The sequence below is a fragment of the Ambystoma mexicanum genome, chromosome 13 (genome assembly GCF_040938575.1).
Source record: "Ambystoma mexicanum isolate Mex_15411 chromosome 13, UKY_AmexF1_1, whole genome shotgun sequence".
Classification (NCBI taxonomy): Eukaryota; Metazoa; Chordata; class Amphibia; order Caudata; family Ambystomatidae; genus Ambystoma; species Ambystoma mexicanum.
Genome location: NC_090938.1, coordinates 631085552 through 631094398, shown reverse-complemented (window position 1 = coordinate 631094398; position 8847 = coordinate 631085552).

The following is an 8847-nucleotide window of genomic DNA, read 5'->3' as shown; positions in this document are numbered from 1 at the left end:
ATATGGAGCAACCCTAGAGTCTACCAAATTATGGGTGGGGATTATTTCCAATAACAGATGCTGTGACCTGAGTAAGTAGTGACCACCTATCCCGATTTTTGCTGACAAGGCAGAGCGACATTAGATAATATGCAGAGGATCGCACAATTGGGAAAAGTGGTGATGCTGGGATTTCGGCCCAGTCTGTAATTTACGCATTTGACCCCATTCTTTTCTAGCTCAAGTAGTATAGGAAGGTTCAATTATTTGTGAATGGCTTTCACGAGCTAAAATAATACTTGTATCTGCAAAGTTGCTAGCCAAGTACACACGTCACATGATAAAAACAACATTTAATTAATCCATTCAGAGGCATGGTGAGAAATAAAACCATGTATGTATCTTTATTGTCCCCATTTTGAATGGAAACTACAGGTACCAGAATACAAAGTGGTGTGAGCCAAACACATATATACTGAGCTTACTACTGTAACTTCATGTCTTAAAGACACACAACATAAGAACATGAGCGATAAAGTCACCTGCGTGTCACTGGTTGACACACCTGCAGCGTGTTATTTATGATGTGAACAACATTTAAAGACCTAACAAAAAGACAACCTTTCTTACCTTGTCAAATAAGCAGACATTATGCAAATTCACTAGATAGTTTAAAAGGGGTTTATTTTGTGGTTCAGTTTCACTGTTTTGTTGGAACAGAACACATCTTAGGTACGTGACTGCAGCTTCGCGGAGGCTTGGAGATGGAAGTGCACTGCTTGCAATTCTGATCAGCTGTGCATTGGCAGCCAGTCAGAAGTCTGGGCACAGTCTCACAAGGACCCTGGTTTGCACATTATGTTGCCATGAGTGACTAACAAGACAGCTGACTGGTGTGCAATATATGAATTGCCAATATTGGTATTATATATGGAGCAACCCTAGAGTCTACCAAATTATGGGTGGGGATTATTTCCAATAACAGATGCTGTGACCTGAGTAAGTAGTGACCACCTATCCCGATTTTTGCTGACAAGGCAGAGCGACATTAGATAATCTGCAGAGGATCGCACAATTGGGAAAAGTGGTGATGCTGGGATTTCGGCCCAGTCTGTAATTTACGCATTTGACCCCATTCTTTTCTAGCTCAAGTGGTATAGGAAGGTTCAATTATTTGTGAATGGCTTTCACGAGCTAAAATAATACTTGTATCTGCAAAGTTGCTAGCCAAGTACACACGTCACATGATAAAAACAACATATAATTAATCCATTCAGAGGCATGGTGAGAAATAAAACCATGTATGTATCTTTATTGTCCCCATTTTGAATGGAAACTACAGGTACCAGAATACAAAGTGGTGTGAGCCAAACACATATATACTGAGTTTACTACTGTAACTTCATGTCTTAAAGACACACAACATAAGAACATGAGCGATAAAGTCACCTGCGTGTCACTGGTTGACACACCTGCAGCGTGTTATTTATGATGTGAACAACATTTAAAGACCTAACAAAAAGACAACCTTTCTTACCTTGTCAAATAAGCAGACATTATGCAAATTCACTAGATAGTTTAAAAGGGGTTTATTTTGTGGTTCAGTTTCACTGTTTTGTTGGAACAGAACACATCTTAGGTACGTGACTGCAGCTTCGCGGAGGCTTTGAGATGGAAGTGCACTGCTTGCAATTCTGCTCAGCTGTGCATTGGCAGCCAGTCAGAAGTCTGGGCACAGGCAGCTGCCACTCCAAGGCTCTATTCCAGACATGTTCAACACCAGCATGAGGCCCTGTTGGAGGTGGTGGGCAATCGGTGACTGGTACACTTGGCACCATAGAGACTCCCTCGTGAAAGCATGGATGGCAGTGAGCAGCAGCATAGAGTGTCGAGGCGTGGATGCAATGACACCAGGGATCGAGTCGAGGGTACACCGCACTTTTTTCACAAGTCACACCACTTTTTTCAGAGGGCACTTTGATGTGCTAATTTCTGGTGACACCATTTTCAAAATAAGTTAATGAGTCCCCACACTTTTTATGTTAGGACTTGACTCCTGAATGCCACCATACAAGTGATGCCCTGCACATCGCACAGGCCACACAAGCCCATTGCCAGCCTTATTCCTGGTTCCCTTAAGCCCAGCAGATCCACTGGTACCAAGCCTCATCTTTACCACCATGGAGACATCTCAGGTGCCGAGGGTCTATCTATGGATGGTCAAGGATGCCCACAGTTTGCCCATGATACTTACCTGGGCTTCCCTCAGAAGGGTATCTTATTGCACTCAGGTAGAGCTCTACTCTACATTGCCCTCACAATGATGGATCCCGGAGGTCCAGCCATAGGAACATCACTGCTGCATCTGCCCCAGAGTACCCTGGGGCATCCACCTTTCTACCCCATTCATCATTTCCACAGAGGCACCAGCACTCAGCAAAAGATGTAAAGGTCTCCCAACATTAACCAGACCATTAAAGAATATCCAAAAGGACACACTGCTGGAAAGATCCAAAGCCTCTGAACTCTGCGATTCTATCATGACACACTTCAGCAACAAAATTCAACAAATCCAACATCACCTGCATAATAAAGGCACAAAGGTGCCCTACCTATCTAGGGACCACCTGCATAGTAAAGGGCCAATGGTGCCCCACCTATCTAGGGACCACATACATAGTAAAGGACTGTTGGTGCCCTACCTATCTGGGGACCACCTGCATAGTAAAGGATTGATGGTGCCCCACCTATCTAGGGACCGACTGCATAGTAAAGGACTGATGGTGCCCTACCTATCTGGGGACCACCTGCATAGTAAAGGACTGATGGTGCCCTGCCTATCTAGGGACCAACTGCATAGTAAAGGACTGATGGTGCCCTGCCTATCTAGGGACCACATACATAGTAAAGGACTGATGGTGCCCTGCCTATCTAGGGACCACCTGCATAGTAAAGGACTGATGGTGCCCTGCCTATCTAGGGACCACATACATAGTAAAGGACTGATGGTGCCCTGCCTATCTAGGGACCACCTGCATAGTAAAGGACCAATGGTGCCCTGCCTATCTAGGGACCACCTGCATAGTAAAGGACCAATGGTGCCCTGCCTATCTAGGGACCACCTGCATGGTAAAGGACTGATGGTGCCCTACCTATCTAGGGAAGCATTACCTATAGATTCCTTTACACCATCACTAAGTGCTTTCTGCTTTCCACCATAAACTCCAGGACCCCGGCAGGCTTTGTCAGAAGACCGGTGTCCTCCTATCGTTTACAAAATGACAGCCACGCAGCCAGGTTTAGTAGCTGCTTTCCCATTCATTCTCAATACCTGTATCGAGCAGGGGAGCATCCAGTTAACCTTCAAAATTGCTTTTGTAAAACCTCTTACTAAAAGGCCCAGAGCAATCACTTGTGAATCTGCCAATTACTACTCAATTTCCAACACACCTCTTATCATCCATATACTCTAAACATTCATATCCAACCAGCTTAAGTAGCACGTCAAGATCACAACCTTCTCCATGTAAACCAACTTGGATTCCAGCCAATGAAGAACAGAATCTATACCTCGATTTATGTGGGACATGCTAAAACCAACAGGCAATGCTCTTAGAAGCCGCTCATACTATTGGCTCGGCTCGTCTGCAGCGTCAGCATCATCAGTCACGAGATCCTACCAAATAAGACTAGAGGACATAAGGGTAAAGGGACTCACCCTGTGATGGATTGCATCCATCCTGACTAGGATGACAGAAACAAACCTCATGGCCCCTTACACATCACCTCCGAGTAACCCGACATATGTAGTACCCCGACACTTCTATTCAACATACAAATGCCGGCCCTGCTGGATCTAATAAGCAACACTGGACTCACATGATTTAACTATGCAGACAACTTGCAAATTGTCTACAAACTCAGCAATAATCCAACAACAAACACATTTGACCTCATCACTTGCCTAACACATGTGCACTGTTGGATGACCACTAACAGACTCAAGATCAGCTCATGCAAAGCAGAACTCATCATCAGCGGTGCAACACTACCTAACTGCACAGCAACCCCCTGGCCGGGAGAAATCAGCCCTCACCCATCACCTACATATACTGGGGGAAATCTGGGAATGACAATGGACATCAACCTCACGCAAGAACCACTCATGAAATCCATTGTAAGGGGCTGTTTCTTCCAACCCCACACCTCATGAGGCATCATGCCCTTCCTGACCTTCACAAACAGGACCCTGGCAGATTTGTCACTAGCACTATGAAGACTTGACTACATCCACAGCCTCTAACCTGTATCCTCAGAATGTTTACTCAACAGACTACTAAGAGTTGAAAACATGGCAGCCAGCTTACTCCACAGGTGGAAATGTTACTCCCATATCACCCCAGCACTCGGCACACTCCACAGTCTGCCAATAAAAAAAAGGTCCACTTCAAAACAGTGTGCATCACCCGCCGCTCCTCCACAGCAGGGGTGCGGAATCCATCACAAGGAAACTCTCCCACTAAATGCAATCAAGAACACTGCGATCCAGCAACAACTACAAAAGATACAATTACAATCCAGAAAGGTTATTTTATTCCTCCAAGCTACCCATGCAGAATGAAATCTTGGACTTGATAAATTCATCCAACTATTCCAGCTCACCCTCTGACACTCTACCACCTAGGGTGGCGAAAGGTGTTTTTCCCGTAGTCTGACTAGATAGTCTTTTACTATTTAATACTCCTTTGGAACCTGGGACTCACCCTGAAACCTGTAAACAGGTTGTGGCAAAACACCTTTCTAGGAAAGGCCTCCTTAGATCCATCAAACCTATGCAACTTCCGCGATATCGCTCAGTTGTCATATTTGGCTAAGCAAGTGGAGTTAATGGTGGTACATCAAATAAAGAACTTTATGGAGACCTCTGACATTCTTGATCCAGCGGAGTTCGGCTTTAGACCGGCTGCCAGCACTCAACTTGTCACCACAGCAATACTGGATAAGCTTCCAGAAGAAATGGACTGAGGAGGAGCTGGATCTTTGGATACTGTGCTCCAGACTTGGAAATATGGGAAACCACTGCCTGGTTTACAAATGGTTTGAAACCTTTTTAAATAATCACACATAGCGTAAATCAATTTAATTCCCTCACCGCTGACCCAAAACTCCTGAAATATGGGGTGCTTACAACTCTTCACTCTCACTACTGCTCTTTGACTTATGCTTTATATATTTGTTCACTGATAGATATAATACGGCTCTTCGGCCTTTCATTTTTTAAGTACGCGATGATATCCAGATTCTGATGGAACCTTAAGGGAGCAGAGAGCTAACATTAGCTGGAATTAGGGAATGTTTGATTGGCATAAAGAATAGGACGTCCGCAAACATGAAAATAAACCCCGACAAGGAGCCAGGCATTACCCGTCAATTCAGCAGCCAACCAATGGAATCCCACGTTTTGGCCTTATTCATTTGGAACCTGCCCAGAGACCAAAGAGTCGGTCAGGACTCTGGGGGACACCCTGGAGGTGAAGCTATCTTCAGGAGCACAGGTTAGTTCGGTCTTGAAATCCTGTTTTGTTACCAGCATAGAAGACAACCTCTTCTTCCACTTCTGTTCTTTGCTCACCAAGTCCTGGTTATGGGCACCGTAGATTCTGCGAAACTCGTATTCAGCAATAGCATCTACTTGCCACTCTCACAGGCTTTAGTTCAGCTTCTAGGAAGGATATAGGACACTGCCGCAAAAATGCTGCTGAAGACAAAAAGTGTGATCATGTCTCAGTAGGCTTGCTCGGTCTGCACTGGCTCCCTTTAAGAAAAGGGCTAATTTTATAATCCATGTGCATGGTGCAGAAAGGTCTAAAGGATCCTAAATCATCACCCCTTTCACATAAACTGCAGGTCTAGCACATCTGTTGCTCACAGAAATCAAATCCAAAGGAAACCTAGGTGTCCCACTGTATAGGAAAGAGAGATCCAGAGGCTGTTCCTTCTGTGTACTAGACACACAACTCTGGAATCATTCCAGACCCTCCTTACCTTCATGATATGGTTCAAAACTCAATATGGATATTTAACTCAATGGAAAATTGCACCTATCGACTACTGATGTTCTCTGTCTCTTCAGCACCAATATACCTTCAGGTCATAGATTGTGTTCTTTAAATATCAGCGTGCAACACAACACAATGCTCTAGTAACAATACCAAACCTCAAGCAGAAAAGATGTGCAAGTCTTGCTGGCATTAATGAGTGTGGTAGTGGTGTGCTGAGGGATTCAGGTGCTGGACCAATGCCACCACTGCTACTCCAAGAGTGTGTGCATGGGTCGTCCGCTTGACAGCATCCTGAACGTGCATGTCATATTCAAGATGGCGGCAGAGCCTGAATGGATTTCAGTTCACCTTACTGCACACTGTGGTGCAGAGAAAGTACATTCAGGTGAATCCTATACAGCAACACTGCACTGTAATCGCGCCAAAGCTCCAGTAAGTGCCCACCGGAGTCCCCACTCCTGGATTGGACAGATCAAGGGGAGAGGCTTTATGTATATCCTGTGATTGCATCAAGAAGCAGGACACAGACAACAGATTCAAAGTTCAAATGAAACATCTTTATTAACTCAAATGCCAGGATGTGCAAGACCTACCTTGTCCTATTCTAAGGTGGGATTTCCCAACCTAAATAAATGAAGGATAGTCTGAGTCAGTAAACTCAACTTAAAAGACTGTCTATGTCTAAAACCTCTACTTGCCATCACAACCCAAGCTACACAATGTGAAGGGATGTCAGCAACCGAAGAAACAGTGCTCAAACTAAGGTTCTGAGCTACTCCCAGCTCCTGATTTGTTCTTAACACTCTTCCCCAAGTTCAAGAAAATTCCAACAAGGATGGCCTCGGGGGTCCATTTCCCAAACTCAACACAGTTCCAAAAAATGGTCTTCGGTGTTCCTTCCCCAAGTTCCCCGTCATATTCACTTGATTAGTTTGCCTTCTCGTTTTGCCATTTGAGCAATCTTAAGCCAACCAGCCTCAGCCTCTGGACTTCTCTTGGTTTACTTCAAGTAAGGGCTCCTCAGTCTAGGCGCAGTTGTCAGACCACACGGTCCACCCATCACAGGTGACGCAAGTGACAACCGTTGGTACTTTACAACAGTTCATACCTTTACACAGGACTTCCTTCACAACACAGATTTTCTTTCAGCACCTATGTCATCAGTCCAAATATGCTTCGGTTTACTTCAGTGGCTTCTTACCTTTACCAACATGTGATTCTCACACACCTTCTTTTGTGGTATTACTCCTGGTTACCACCGTGCTTCCACACTACTCAATAGTGTTTTGCTTCTTACTCATTTCACTTTGTTCGCAAATGCTGTTTCTTTTAACTCCACTTTGTCTGAAAATGCCCATCACTTTCTGTTTCATTCGTGGCTTTTTCTCATTTATTTTCCTTTGTTCAGCATTCAACTTTCATTACGTTCTTAACAACTTGTTCAACATTTCATATTGGGTCTCCAGACCCCTTTTCCACATCATTTAAAGCAAATGTTATGCTTGACAACTCATTCGGTATTCATTAAGTTCAGCTCGGGACCCCAGCACCCTTTTCCATAGCCATTAACTTGACCGGCATCAGCCATTACACACACCATGCCCCTGGAGTGCCCCGGCCTGAGTGATGTGTCCCTTTCATTCACTGGGGTCGGCAGCTTATCCGGGTGCTCTTTTCTCGCACTCTGGTTCTCACTAGCTCCACTTTCTCTACTGCAGAGCTCCGGTGAACAGCGCTCGTCTTCCCGGTACTGTTCCGCAGCTTCTCTGTGTCCCCCACTCCCAACAGGCAACACACGGCAATGGGCTCCACTCAGCTCCAGACCCTCTTGTGGCCTGCTACAGCCTTTGCGTCTTTCTGGCTTCTTTGCGGTCCCGCCCTTTTCACCGGCTGCTTTCTTCTCTTTTATACGCATGCAACCCTCTAACAGGCTGCAGGTGAGAATCCTAATTATCATTGCTGACCATACTTAGTGTGAAATGCCTGACCCTCATAACAGTCCTCAGGCCTCCTCATCGTCTTATACCAGAGTGCTAAAATAACATGTTTGTGTGCACTGATCCTAGTAGCCTCTTCCTCGTCCTAGTACTATGATGGTCTGAATGGGGAAACATGGTGGGAGATGATTTACAACTGCCTATAAAGATAGGGGAGGGTGAAGTTGGTTCTCATCAGAAAAAGGGGATACCATGTCTTGCTTGCTCATATTCTCTCCCCAATCCCCAATCCCCAATCCCCAAGGAACCTCCCTCAGGTGATCATCCTCGCATCTTCACCCCTAGGATCAGGATACAAAAGCAATGGTATTTCCCTGGCCACCTGAGAAGAGGATCCAAGGGGAGTAGGTTCGAGGATACAATCAGGTTTCTCACAATCCCTATAACACGAGTGGGTGTACTGGCATAAAGGTGGGCATTACAAAATGGTGATAGAGTTGTGGAGAGTGGATAGAGGTGGCAGAAAGAAAACAGAGAAAGGAAGCAGAGGCAAAGAGAAAGGAGAGAGTAGAGGAAGAGAGGCGAGGAGACAATGGCATGGTGGAGGTGGACAGAGCCAAAGGAGGCAAGGAAGACAGAAGGGGCTGAGAGGAGTTGGAGGAATGAGGTGGTAAGAGAGGAGATGGGCTGGAGAAAAGCAGAGGAAGGAGGGTTGGGGAGAACACCAATCTGAATGCACTGGGGGAGGAGAAGGAAAGCTACAGTTGAAACATCAGGAAGGAGGGCAGAAGATATGAGAAAGACATATAAGGAGGAGGCAGGAGAGACCACTCAGGTGCAAGAGAGAGACCATCTGGGAGGAGGACAGG